Source organism: Phocoena sinus, chromosome 8 (assembly GCF_008692025.1).
Source record: "Phocoena sinus isolate mPhoSin1 chromosome 8, mPhoSin1.pri, whole genome shotgun sequence".
NCBI classification, from domain to species: domain Eukaryota; kingdom Metazoa; phylum Chordata; class Mammalia; order Artiodactyla; family Phocoenidae; genus Phocoena; species Phocoena sinus.
This window is the reverse complement of record NC_045770.1, coordinates 24912143-24927010: the sequence shown is the minus strand read 5'-3', so window position 1 is coordinate 24927010 and position 14868 is coordinate 24912143. Positions and strand designations below refer to the sequence as shown.

At 39.0% G+C, this 14868-nt stretch overlaps 1 protein-coding gene and 1 pseudogene across 1 annotated transcript in view; one reads left to right on the top strand and one right to left on the bottom strand.

The window, feature by feature from the left end:
* Positions 1 to 2804: 2804 nt before the first annotated feature.
* Positions 2805 to 14868, top strand: part of ELMOD1 (ELMO domain containing 1) — a 110775-nt gene continuing 98711 nt past the window's right edge. The window contains exon 1 of the mRNA XM_032642136.1: positions 2805 to 3142. The gene's annotated coding sequence lies outside the window, so the exon portion shown is untranslated. The remainder of the gene's footprint in view (positions 3143 to 14868) is intronic.
* Positions 11166 to 11673, bottom strand: LOC116758278 (annotated as a pseudogene).

Genomic DNA, 14868 nt, shown 5'->3' with positions numbered 1-14868 from the left:
GCAATAGTGATACTGATTTATAGATGATAGGTTGTGGCTTTAGCTAAAACACACACACTTGTAACGAATTATGGCTAGGATTTTCTTTCACAATGCTATGTGGACCCTGAATTGTAGAAATCTGTGAATTTGTGACTGGAGGGAAATTAGTAGACTAGGAAAGGGAAAAGCTGACCCAAATACTAGGTTTATTAGGAAGACCAATTAGAAAAGACCTATAATCTGAGGAATCAAGAAGGGTTGAGAACCTGTATACATTCATTCATTCATTTTACAATCTTTTATTGAGGATCTGTCACATATTAACTGTCTGTTAAATTCTTTAATACAAGGATGAATAAGGTCCTGCCCTGAGTTAAATGTTAACAGGTGGCAAGGCTGTCACTAATTGCTATGGAATATATGTGTACAAATATACTTTGGAAAAGTTGGTTCTAAGTGGTGCCAAGTCTGTCTCACATTCAGACAGTAAGAGAAACAGAGAGAAAAGCTTAAGTTATTCAGACAGTAGGTAGATCCAAACGGTCAAATGATATACAACAGAGAATAACTATTGACATAAATAGAGGACAAAGGTGGTGAGAAGGTGAGGGTTTGTGAGTGGTACATGATCCTGAAGGAGATGTTTGAGATGTAGGAGATATGGGAGTCCAGACTGAATCTGGCCATTGGAGAAATGTCATTCCTTGAGCTTAGAAAAAAGATATAATTTGGTATGGAGATTAAACTCTCTGGGCTTCCTCCATCCCCTTTCATTCATCATATGAATTGCAGGTATCTACCTAGAGAAATTAGCTGAGGGAGTCAAATGAAAGGAGTAAAAATCATTGGCAGGGATCCATGTCCATGTAGTTTGGTCGACCTAGGGCCAATATTAATATTTTTATTGATGTTTTTGAGAGAATGAATCAAGGCCTATAGATTAATTTGATGAACAACACAAAGACAAAAAATACTTGACTTGTGTCCTTGGAGATTATTCACTTTTTAGGTGTTTATTGCCTATTTTCTTCAAACTAGATTCTAAGTTCCATGAGGGCAGGGACCTTGTCAGTCTTGTTCATTGTTGTTTTCCCAGCACCCAGAACTGTGCCTGCACATAATAGTTGCTCAGTAAATTGTTTTACATTGATTAAACAATAGCAGTAGACTGTGATAAGTGCTGTGATACCAGTACGCACTGGTGCTCTGGCAGCAGAGCATTAACTCTGCCTTGGGGGTTGGGGAAGCTTTCAGAAAGAAGGTGGCACTTGAACTTGAAGAATGGGTAGGACTTTGTGAAGTGGAATGGAAAGAGAAGAGTCTTCCAGAAAGGTTGGAACACCATAAATAAAGGCAAAGCATTATGAAACACATGGTATGTTTGGGGGATATTGAAAAGTTTATTTTTCAAACACAGATACTTTAAAATGTACTTAGTGTCAGCGGAAAGTAAATTTCCTTCCATACAGGTATACCTTACTTTATGGAATAGTTATGAAAGAAGGACCACAGGGAAATGTAAGAAAATTAAATTACTTTTAAAAGAATTTGGAGTAAAATCCTTCTGTCATGTGGATAAACCTGCCCACAGTGAATCTCTCCTGAAAAGCTTTTCCTTCCAAAGAGGACTCATATATGGCCTTGGTCTAACTTTTTCCAAGAGGTTTATTCAGGAAGTATGAAGAAACTGGAGAGTTGAAAGAAAAGGTAATAGAGACTAATGATTCTAAAAACAATAAAAAGCTAGAAGGATCAAGGGTTTATTATTATTTAATGTGAGGAAGGAACACAATAAATGTTCAGCATTTAAAGACTATCACTAATCTAACCTTTCATAAAAATAGTATAGTGGAGGTGGAACCTGCAGAGACTTTTATTTAGTGAACATCTACTATGGAACAGGTGCTTTGCATTTATTGCCTTACTTAATCCTCGCAACAGTCCAGAGAGACAGGGATTACCACTCTCCATTTTATAGATGAGGTAAGAGAGGGGCAGAATAGCTGGGTAAACTACTGTGGTGGTAAATGAAACTGAAATCAAGGCCGACCATGAAGGTCATTGTCTTTCCCTACCCTATGCTGCCTCTAACTTAAGAAACTTTTTCATTAGAGAGAAACATTCGTTACTAATATGAAACATAATACGAAAGAAAGGCACAGGTCTCGTGTGTGTGTGTGTGTGTGTGTGTGTGTGTGTGTGTGTGTGTGTGTGTGTGTGAAGTGAGTTCTGGTCCAAGTCCTATAGCCCCAGGCTTTGGTGTCTATAATCTATCCATTATAATTAACCCCAGGGTTAAGGTATTGTTTCTGAAACCTGATTAAAATGCAAATATGTAACCTGAGAGGACTGAGGCCATCTCTCCATTACAAACCTAGGAGCTGGCTCTTTGAGAACTTGACCCGACTAGTCCAGTAGTAGGGAAAGGTGGGGATTGCCCCGGCATTCCTGCAGGAGAGGTCCCCAGGCACAGGAAAGCAGGTGAGGGGTGGATGTCTGGATTAGGGGAGCCACTCGGTGAGATCGCAGAGGTTGGAGCTAAGCTAAAAAACAAACTTGGCCCTCTGAACAATTCTCTGGGGAGGGAGCGAGGAGTACACCTTGCCTTCTTATTCCAGGACTCTTTGGGAATCCCATAGACAGTCTTCCGAGGTTCACCATCTTCTAGCCCACGGCTCCTCTCGGGGGTAGACCCAGGAGCAATTAAACTCTGCCAATGCAGCCTACTCCCCGCTCTCTGCCTAAGAAGCAGGGTCCGCAGATTTAACCCTTTCCCTCCAGACTCGCGCGCTCCCTCCCCCGCACCGTGTGGGCGGCTTGGCGACTGGGCATGCTCAGTCGCCGCCCGCGGTGTGCTTCCAGGGAAACCTCCGCACTCCCTACCCGGGCTGCTCTCTGTTGCCTCCTTGCCGCCGGCCTCCTGGGGTCCATCCCAGCTTGCTCTGCTCCTAGCGACCCAGATTCCTGCCCCGCCTCCGCCCCTCCCGCGCCCGCAGCCGGTGCTGCAGCCGCGGCCACCCTGGTCTAGGCTCTGCGCCGGGGACCGACCTCGTCGATCGCCGCGGTGGAGCTTGCAGCTGGAACCCTTGGGGAACGCGGAGATGGAGACCCGACTGCCGCACGCCAGGACCTGCTGAGCTTCTGCCGCCGCTAAATTCATGTGAGTAGCTGCGTCCAGGGGCGACCCTACAGGAGCGGAGGGGAGAGGGGCGAATGCCCTTGAACAGGAGAGAGGTGGCGGCGAGGACTTTTGGCACCGTGAGAGCTGCGCTGTGTATGGGGCGCAGCAGAAACGCCAAGACTATGGGCAGAGGGGGCAGGAATGAACGTGCATACTACTTCGGTTCAGAGGCTTCGTGGTCACTCAAGACCGTCATCTGTTCTCCCATCTTGACCCCCCAAAATGAACACCGGGGGATACAGGTCTGCGCGAGAGCTGCATCTTGGCCCGGGCGCGGGTCACGTAGTAACGGAACGCCGAGGGCTCTGGAGGAGGCATGCCTGGCAGAGGCCGAAATGGGAGGTGGGGACGAAGGTAGGCCTGGCCCGGGCGAGTGGCCTGTCCAGGTCCTGAGGTCCTCTGCCCCATGGTCTTAGGCCTCTGGGGCAGTGTAGGACTTCGGATTGGCGGACCGCAGAGCTGGGGGGTAATCAGCGCTGCGAACCCGGAGGAACTGTCTGAGGGGCTGGCGCGCGGTGCCTCCTCCTACTGCCAGGTTCCCCTCACTTATTGGGGCACCTTCTTTCCTAGGCAGGTAGAATTGAACAGGCGAGTGGGGTGCCACGGCTGACAGAGCTATTAAAAGCAAAACAGTGAAGTGTGGTGGTGAGGCGTGCTGTTGTGAGTGCCTTTTTTCCCCCAAGTGTGAGTACAGAGTGCCCCTATTCACCGTGTTTCTACTCCACCTCTAAGTAGCGAGTCCGGTAACACACCTTATGAATATTTCAGGAACGACCTCGCAGGCTCGGTTGCTTCAGATCAAGTTTAATGAATATGTTTGTCAGCTTTTCTGCTCTGCACACAGGCAGGTGGAAGCCCCGTGCCTCAGCTTTCCAAATCTCATCCCTTCCCTGTACCAAATAGGAAAAAGATGCTAATAACCCCCAGTGAGCTTTAGATGGGTACCATAAATTGAGTCTGTCCTTTGGAGAGACCAGTCTTGGGCAGATATCCAGGCATTGTTCTGCATCTCTGCAGTGTGCGTGTTGTGCCTGGAGCTTGACAAACCGGAGCTGCCAATATGGTGGAAAGCAGGTAATGGGCTTATGTTGGAATAAACGTCTTAATTCATTATCATCTTACAATACCAGGTAGTTACACAGACTTAGTCATTCTCTCCCTTAAAGTTGAATATGAGATCTAGTTGAAATTTTGAAGAAGGCAAAAGTTGTATCCCTCTACACTGGGAGGCATCTATCTTTCCTAAATTCTTTCATGGAAATAAGAAATGAACATCTTTTCTGTAATCACTGTCAAGAACACATTAATGTAACGAACTTTCAGGATTGGAACAAGCTGTAGGGCATCTTTCCTTACACTTTAGGGTATAACTTCCATTGCACCATCACCATTAATCAGTAAACCGACACACAAAACAGTTAATATTCTAAAATGGTGCTCCTTTGCAGAAGAAACCTGCTTTTTCCTCCCTTAATGAGACAAGGTATGTCTCTAAATGACCTGTGAGGAATTCCTCTGTTGACTAAGATTTCAAGCCTCCAAGATTTACATGATGCTGAAAGAGGCAACTCTCTTCTCTTGCCAGCCCATACACAGTGAAGCTGAAGCAATTCAGTTTACAGATGTTCCACATTTAGAGAAGGCTCTTCCAAAAAAGACCCACTGCAGTTACACCACAGGCTCCACTTCCACCTGCCAGGCTGCTTCTCCCTAGCCTGTTAGTGAGGACAGTATGTCTCACTGTGCTTGATTAATGAAGAAAAGGAATCCCAAAATGAAAGACATTTATTTCCCATATTGTGTTTTCAAAATTAAATTTTCAAAAAATTTTAATTATTAATACAAGGACTTAATTCAGGCATAGTAATGACTATGAATATCAGCTTTCCATGACATTTGGGGCAACATTACAGTATTCTTTGTGCTGAAATTATTGATAGATGGTATTAGAAGGGAATTCTATGAAATTAACAAGATAAGTAAAAATTTTATATAATAAACAGCATTTCCTAAAGTATGTTACTGAGATGCTCAGAAAGTAACCCAGCTGCATTAACAGACATAAAATATGGCCAATTGAGAAGTGTGCAGAGCTTAGATACAAACATCCAGGTGCTCTAAAGAAACATTCCTTGAGTCCTCTGAGAATTTTTAAAGAGTCACTGGTAGAGCTGCCAGATTCAGCAAATAAAAATACAGGCTGTTCATCAGTTAAATTCAAATTTCAGATAAGCAATGAATAATTGTTTTTAGTATAAGTATATCCCATGCACTGTTTGGGATATACTTACACCCAAAATTTTTAAATTTGTTGTTCATCTGAAATTCACTTTTGACTGAGCAGCCTGTATTTTATTTGGCAACTCTATAGTCACTGGAAATTTCTCATTCCTCTTTCTGGGATCACTATGGTTTGAAAAAATAAAGTGGAGCAGAGATCATATGCTGTTCTGCAGGCAATCTGGGACAAGCCCAGTTCTGGTTCTAGCTATTGAAAATAACTCATGCTTAAAAGTTAGTAGTTTCAGTTCAACACAGCTCAGCTTGCTAGATTTAGTGAGAAGTGCCAAAACATACAAAGATGAGTAGGGGAAGTGGGGTGGGGGAAGGGATCTACATCATAAGATACAAGACTTGCAGGGTCCACCCTAGGAGCCTGGGAAGGACACTGAATTCTTCTGAGCAGCTCCAGTCAGGGAGTAAGATGACTGGCAGTTTTGACAGGTCTGGCTTTGAATGAGAGTAGGATCTTATCCTGGGAGGCAAGGAAGATAGAAACCCATGGCTTTATACCTAATGGAGTGGAGCTGGAAGTTGATGGCCTCAGAGGACAGAGAAGCCTGCTGAAGATGAGGGAAGTGAGAAGGGGATTCTAAAGGACGTTACATAGTTGCTGATGGCAATGGAAGAGGGAGGTGAAAAGGGACAAGTGCAAGGATTGGTAACTGGTACTTGGGTGAATGCATCTCATTGCATTAAAAAAAAACAGTTGGTCTGCCCTTTGACTAATACCCAAAGGGCTCCTTCACTATTCTGCTACCATCCTGGTTTCCTCAGGTAAAAAAGCATCATCAAACAAATAGTTTTATTACTTTTATATAAAAGACGGTATTTAAATGTAATATTTGAGATGCTGATCAATATTCTGTTGCTTTGGCACAGATTCCTGAAATAAGATAAGCAGATGTTTTGGTTTTAGCAAATCTGTTGCTTCAAATAGGAAAAGATACTAAATTGCAATCATTTTCTGATTTAGTCCAGCTGTCTTTAAGGAAGCAGATTCTGATAATGGAAAGAATATAGATTTTACAGAAATAGCACTATGTGAAAATGACCATATGCTTGTAGTACCAGAGAGTACCTACTGAGAAGGTTCCAAATGCAATTAATTCCAAAAAATAGCACACCACTTACATTTGTGTCTCTGAAGACCCAGTGGGTACTTTCACTATTGATCATTATAGGAATTTTCCAGGGAAGTGGAAGATCAAACCACTACAGAAAATCTTCATTTTCTGAAGATTCCAGTTTGCCAACTCAAGCAAATGATGATAGAGTGCCATTCTAGATTGCACTTCTGTCAACAAATCTAGTTATCTCTAGGGACCATCTTCAGAAGAGCCTCATATGTTTATCATATGTATGGTTAAATTTCTACTTCATATTTTACAATAAGTTTTTAAAATCATAAAAATTACTCTCTGCTAAAATGTATAGTGAAGCAGTTAATTTGGGACTTTCTTATCAAATGATTATTCCTTAAAATAGAGCAGAAAACACTTCTATTTCAGGTTTTTGTATTGTTCCTTTTTGTAGTGTCTGCCAAACATGTCCTGCCTTATAATTCTGATAGTACATGAGAAAAAGAGTGATCAAGGATATACTGAAGTTGCTAAAATCTCAAGGCAATTAGACTATAGTTTCTATTTTCAGCGAAGTTTCATATGGATATGACTTATTGAAGAAAGCCTTACTTCAGTGATCTCTAATGACAACTTATGCGGGCTGTCACCCAGAGAGAGCTTTAACTGAAATTGTGTGCTCAGTTCACATTCTAAGTCTTCAGTAAATACTTTGAATTTAAAGAATCTGAAGACAGCATGTTCTTGCATCCCAGGAGCTTTTAACCCTCCAACTCACTTATGCTGACCACAAGCAAGTCTTATTTTACATCAGTTTCTGTGCTATAAAATGGAAGATATGCACATTTAAAAAGAGAATATTGTGTCAACTCCAATCATCTATGTCTATAAAATAAACATTGTGTTCTAAAGGATAAATAACTCCATTCTCAATGTAATTAGACAATTTCTATACTGTCTATGTACTCTCTATAATGTTTCAGATGCCATCAAAATAATTCACAATCTGCTGTGTTTGCTTTTTTGCTTTTTTGTTACAAAGCAAGATGATTGTGGTAAATGCTTAAGGAGAGCTCATTAAGCCTCTTTAAAAAATTAGTTTCAAACAAGCTAATGACTGAAGATTCAAAGGTCTTTACATAGCTTTTAAACATAGTTTCCATTTTAATTATTGGGATTGGGACTTCATTAATTAGAATGCATGGTATAAGAGCTTATTTCAGCTGCTATAACTCTCAGTCCTATCCCTTGTATAAGTAGATTGCCATATGTTTTGAAGCTTTCATTCATGATGAAACTAATAATTTATTTATCCCACAGCTGCTTTTTGGTTTAGCAAATATCATCAATGATATCATAATCTCTGTTCCCTAATTGTTTTTTACATTACCATTTGGCATTATAAATATTTTAAGTATGAATCAGTCTCTGGAATGAATTTACTATACAAGTACATTTCTTCCTTTTCCTTCAGAAGAAGAATCAGAATGCTCTACCCTTCAGTATTTGGAAGCCAGATTTTCTGAAGAGTCTATATTCCAGTAGAACACTTACATTTTAATTTCAGATTTTCTTTGGTCTTAGAATCCATTTAAGTTAGCAAAAATCTTAAAACAGTTATTTTTAATTGAGAAGTTTTATCATACATTCTTTAAAATGGTAAACATTCATCAAAGCTGTTTCAATTAAAATATATATTATTAGTCAAATTATTAGCACATCATTAGTCAAAACAATTATAAATATATATTCACCTAACATAGGACCACCTAAATATATGTATAATGTGTATGTAGCCCAATATGTGAACCAGTACATGAAAATCAAGACACAAAATAAAAAATTTGGGTTATAGTTTTTGCTTCACTAAAGAGTTCTGTGTTGTATCAAATATTTCTTCTATTATTCCTTTAAATTATAGATAACCTACAATATTTAAAATAGAGCCAGACTCATCAAATTTTTACATCTACTCTATCCTTCTGGGACACATCTATCAATTAGACAAGTAATCTTTGTAGGTGAGATGCAGAAATGAGGTCTGGGATATGATCTAATAGCTGGATTCATCAGCTGTAACCAAGAAAATTTACAGGTGTGAAAGCCACATAGGAGGTGGTTTCTGTTGGCCTCCTTCAGAGCTCTTCCCTTGACCCTGACATTTCTACAATTTTATCAGTGACTCAGATATACTTAGACCATACATATAACTGGTTTGTTGATAATGCAAAGCTCTAAGAACTAGTGAATGTGAATGACAATCAGGATTAAACTTAATATCCCTTAGCCCAGGCTGAAACTAAGATTATATTCAGAAAGAATAAATGTTGGCTTCATTTAGTTTCTAAAATTAGTTGCCTAAGGATAGGGAGTGGAAGTCCTACTTTAACAACAGTTTGAGTTGTAAAAATTAGTTTTAGTTCACTTGAGTATTAACCAACAGTACAGAAGAAATTAATGCTTTCTTTGGTTGGATTCATGTGAAAAGATCAGAAACAGACACTATAACGCACTGTACTGAAAGTGATGCATTTTGGGCCACCTGTCAGGGATGTAATAAGGGGGACTGGCTCATGTGAGCCTGAGTAGGATATTGGCTCACATGACCTTAAAAGCACCTCCTAAATCAGATTATGCAGTTTAAATTGAGTTCCCAGGCACTTATACATGAATCTGCCAACGTCTAATTCAGCTTAGTAACATTTATGTAGCATATAACTATTGTACATCCTTTTCTTGATTAATAATGAATATCCTTATTCTTTTCTACTTAAAGATTATTCCATAGATAATTAATCAATCATCACTTAAAATAAATGCATCTACTTTGTGACCACCACTGGGTTTACTTAGCTAAGACCATACTTGAAATTCTTAGATGAAATGATATGTACTTTGAATAGTCACGAAGTAGGCACGTTTCCAGGTTCTAAAATAAAATTGCACAAATTAGACAAAGATGAAAGGCAAATGTATTCACTCAGTGTATTCTGTGTGTACTCTAATAGTCTGCACTGTGTTTTGGCTTTCAAAGGTGTTTGTTTATAGTGTAGAGTGGACACCCATCATTCCTTTTGAACACTGCTGTCTGAACCCCTTTCCCATGTTGGGGGGGTGCTCTCCCACATTATGAGACAGAGGCCACTTCTCACTATAGGAGATAAAAGTGCCAGGTGCTTCCTTTCCCAGACATCCTTGCATCATAGACATGGACCCAGACGCTGCCCCAGTGGCAGATGTTTCAGTTGGCAACACCCTTGACCAGTGCTGGGGTGGGGTTGGTGGAGCCAGCTACTGAGTCTAGACCTGGTAGTGGCAGCAGAGGTGTCTTTACTGGACTGGCTTTGTGTCATCATTTTAAGCATTATTTTTGACTACGTAACCTCTAAACCCAGTTCTCTAGCCCTCCTGGAGATTCTGTGGAATTACCTTCAGAACAAATTCCTTTCTGCTTAAACAGGCAGAGCTAGTTTCTGTTCCTTGTAATAATAATCCCTGCTGGTACAGGGTGCAAGTCCATGCTTACATTGGCATATTAGTCAGTCACTGGGACCTACTGAGTACAAAGCACTCTGAAAGGTGCAAAAGGAAATACTTATTCATTCTCTGAGTATTTCTGAAACAAGGAAACTTGCTTGGCATTTGATAGAAGGAGAGGCAAACAAAATTGGTATTTTCAAATTCGTGCTATGAGGACAAGTAGGAGAAGGTAGGGATACCACTGTCAAACTACAATGGAGGCAGATATTATGTGGATCTACTGATTGTCAAGATTCATTTAGTGTGGGGATGAAGGGTTGGGATAAGAAGGGATGCTTTTGGGGGAAAAAATTGTGTTTCATCAATTCCAAGACTCAAATTGTTTTCTTCATCTTAACATTTATGAAATTAGGAACCATTATTAGAGTGTGTCATGTTTTAATTGCCACTTTTTCTCCTCAATCCATCTAACGTATTTTACCAAATCTAAGATGTAATTGATATATATGCTATTACACTTTTTACCATTAAGAAAAAAAGCTCAGTAAGTAATTACTAAAAGATGATGATACTTAACATCATACCGGGGGCTCTAGAGTAGAAGATTTAAAGAGAACCTAGGAGAATTAGATCAGTCATGGAAATGTGAGTTAAACACCAAATTCCTTTTCATTGTTCTAGTAGTCTCCCAAAGCTGTTGAAGACTAATAGATTCACCTCTAACTTCTGTTGTGAACAAATTCAGGTACTAATCATTATAGCCTTGCTTGGCTATAAAATATGCCCGGTAGAGTGATTCTCAGTTTTGTGGATGGCACATTTATTTTTGATAACTTTTTTATTTGGAAATTTTCAAATATATACAAAAGTAGACAGAATAATAACATAATGGATCCTAGTATTCAATAATTATCAACTCATGATCAATGCTGTTTTGTTTCTAGCCCTACTCTCTATTCACCCAATTGTATTTTGAAGAAAATCTCAGGTGCTATACCATACCATTTGTAAATACTTCAGTATATAGCTCTAAAACACATACTCAAAATATTGTTACTACATTCCTAGAAATAAAATCTATAGTTTGTGGCACCTTTTTTAATAGACAAATTTTGTATTTATTTTAATTAGGTTTTAAGCTACCTTTTGGGGGGAGGTTTTTAAAAAGAAAACCAAGTGAGGAATACTTCAATGTCCACTTATTTCTTTTTAAGAAATTTATGTGATGCTAGTAGGTCGTATCACAATCCTGCAATAATGTCTATCTTGATTTTTCACTCTGAACTTTCTTTTGAATATGTTCTCTAGTTGAGGATTTGTTTAAAGAATATACTGCTGTTCTTGCCATTTCCAAAGCAATCTTCAGAAAAGTCATATCTATCCCTTTATTATTTTTGGTCCCAAAAGGAGGATTCATAATTACTATATCAAATGACTTGAACCATGTCAACATTTGTCAGCTCAAACTCTTCCACTTTTCTATTAAATATTTTCATCTGTGTCAAATTCAACAAACAACCTGCAGTGCGTGGCCTGGTGGGATACTGTTCTAAAGTAACTTGGGCTTCTGAATCCATCTACTTGATGCAGGTGACTTTCTAGTTCCTTGAACCTTAGTTTCTTCTTTTTTGTTTTTTTAAAGTGTGGGTTCACAGGGTTAAAGGACATTGATGGACCTCAGGAGGCTGGAAGCCCCACCATATGTGTGTCACCTTTTTTAAATTTAAGTTTTTGTTTTTAATCAGAGTAATACTTACATATCATTAAAAACATCATATAATTATACAACATAATGAAAAATAGACCTGTTGCCCAGATTTCTTTCTCAGGTATAATCACTTTAATTCTTTTAGCTGATTCTTCTGATGTGTTCCACCTCATAATCTGCTAATATTGTTATTCCTCAATATATAAAAATATCAGATCTACTGATTTTCTACTACAAGAGTGAAGATTTAACTTTCATACCTAACTTCTCTCCCTTATATGCATTCACTCACTTCTGCTTCCTCAGTTCTCCCATTATCACTGTTTTTGCCTAGGAGAGATCCACATGTGTCTTGGTTTGGATGGTTTTCTGAGGGATAAATCTCCTGAGGACTAGTATTCTGGCTGCCTCTGTTCTGGGAGTTGAGTGGGAGAAGGAGGCTGGATAAATCTCATGTTTATCATGTACACTTTCATTTAACCTCCTAGTATTCAGTATGACAGCTCAATCTCATTTTCTTGTTTCCAAAAGTTCAGAGCCTCTCTAGCTCAACCTCTTCAAGAGTTAATCTTACCTCTTTTGATAGAATGGAGAAGGGGTTATGCCTACTTTCATAAGGTGGGGAGGAGATCTAAGGCCTAACTAATCCTTATGAAAACTTTCAGCCAAGTTGTGGTTGACTTCATTTTACACTCCACTTTCAGAAGACCTAGGCATCCCTAACTCCTGAACATGACTGAGATTACGTACTCTAATTTGTATTGCCTTCGGGTCACTTCCCTCACTGCAGGTTTAGTCAATTAGGCTAAGTAAATTACCATTTTCCCATCTTCTTTCAGCTTCCAGAATTCTGCTGACATCTCATGTGCACTCCTGTTACCCTTAGCCTTATGGATTTATGCTTTTTGATTTCTTTACTCTTAGGTTGGTGGGATTACATGTGTTTTATTTGTCATGTTTAGATGGAAGTCCATGACAGAAGTTTTAAGAGCACATTTAAAAGGAATTAAAGATGTGAAATAACGTAAATGAATCAGCAATAATTATAGTGAATTAATTACTGCTTAGTAAGTGTCTCACATTGCCTATGTAAACTTCCACAATTACCATACTTGTTTTGCTTACTTCTCTTTTCTCCTTTACCCATAGTAAATTTTAATACTCTCTTAACCTAGTCATACCACCTTCTTAGCAAAATATCCTACTTAACACATACTACTGTAAATAATATGTATCCCCAGTTGTAAAGAAGAAGAATTTCATACAATTAGTGATCAGAATTTTGTCACACATCTGTGAAGAGTCCATAGAACTGTGACATGTTGGTTAGGTACCCTTGTCTTAGAGTATAGTCCAGTTTAGTCTGACATGACTGAAATGAATTTTCATTGAAGACAGCTCAGAGCTTCTATACTGACTTCAGAAAGGGCACTAGATTCCATGTGTGAGAACTGCTAGATTTCCCATTCCTTGTGGGCAAAGACTGTCTTATTTTGTATCTCTAGTGCTTAGAAAGAACTGAACATATTAAGTGCATGATAAAGCTTACTGACTAGAATTAAGAGCTGAGGTCTTTTCCTACCAATTGGCTGTCTGTCCTTGGATAAGTCATTTGTTGGATTTGTTTGAGGCTCCAAGAGGTCACTTAGGAAAGGCATGGTGTCAGAAAAGGTCGAGAATGGAACATTGGGGAATATCTACACTTAAAAGGCAGGCAGAGGAAGAGTGTGAGATAGATGGAAAACCAGGAGAACATGGAAACATGGAAGCCAAAAGCAGGCCTTTCAAGAAGTAGCATCACATGAAATCACATCAAATAAGATAAAGATAAGAAAATGGAGCTTGGACTAGACCATGCTCTGCCTTCAACCAAACATTTATCTACTCACTCACTCATTGCGTAGATAAATGTTTATCACTCCTGAGATGTTTATGGTCAGAGCGATCTTTGTAGTATAAGGAAGCTGTCTTGAGCCCTGTGTATGTGTGAGGACGCATATGTGTGTGAGTGTGAATGGAGGGATTGTGATAGGGGAAGGAAACCAGAGCTCAGAGAGACTATGCAGGAAGGAGTTGGGAGGCTCTTTATGAGGCTAAGAAGGACATGAGTTAGTCATGTGTAATCAACCTATAACATATTGTAGAATTACTTAATTAACCTGGTTTAACCTGAATAAAAATGTTTGAGTCAGAGAGTAAGATTCTTGTGTGATTTGCTGCAGGCCATTTGTATTCTTTTTCATCAACCAATGGATTCTTCGAAGAAACACTGTAGCCTGGAATTTGGAAATAAATGGGCTTCAATCTTACTGTATTTCATCAATTCTTCCCCCCACCCCCATCACTGAAGTTGGGATGCATCATAATTTAACTAGCAACATTTTATTTTTCCTTAAAGGCACATGTCATAAAGGTACACTTTACCATTGATGGTGCTGATGAAATTCCACTGGAAAGAATCAAACAACACTCATTCGGCATACATTTACCAAGTCATGCATATCAAATCGTAGCTCTAAAGTGAGGTTAAAACTATTTTTAAAATTTGTTTTACAGCACAAATTGTTGCAGAAGCCCAATCTAAATGGTCTACTTCTCAGAAGCATTCTCAGAAGAATGCTATTATCTCATCTGTGTGATCAGAGTCAGCAGATGCCTTCAGAGCAAGATACCCTGTTTGCCTCCAGGCCCCTGGAAATATCCGAATTTGTTTGGACTTTTCTGTCAAATTTTATAGGTAGATACCCTCTCTATGTTCTCATTATATGAAAGTGAAAAGTTTGCAAAAAGCGTCAGGCTAGATTGGCAAAATCACATTCATTTAGTTTTTATGCAAACATAAGTTTACCATTCTTTTATTGTGGTTTAATTTAGAAATTTAACTTTTAAAGCTAAAAAGTTTTTAAAACTAAAACTATTATATAGTTGAGAACATACAAAATCTAGATTGAGTATTTTTGTAGAAAATGGATTAATATTTAGATTTAGAAATTTCCTTATTCTTTTGTAGATTAAAGACAAATTTCATCAATCCTGCTCTCCCTTTCTTTGCTCCCTCCCTGAAAACAATAGATGGATGTAGGTGACCACAGTGAAAGCCAGAAAATCACTATACTTTTAAAGTAAATCATAAACATATTTGCAGACAATCCTGA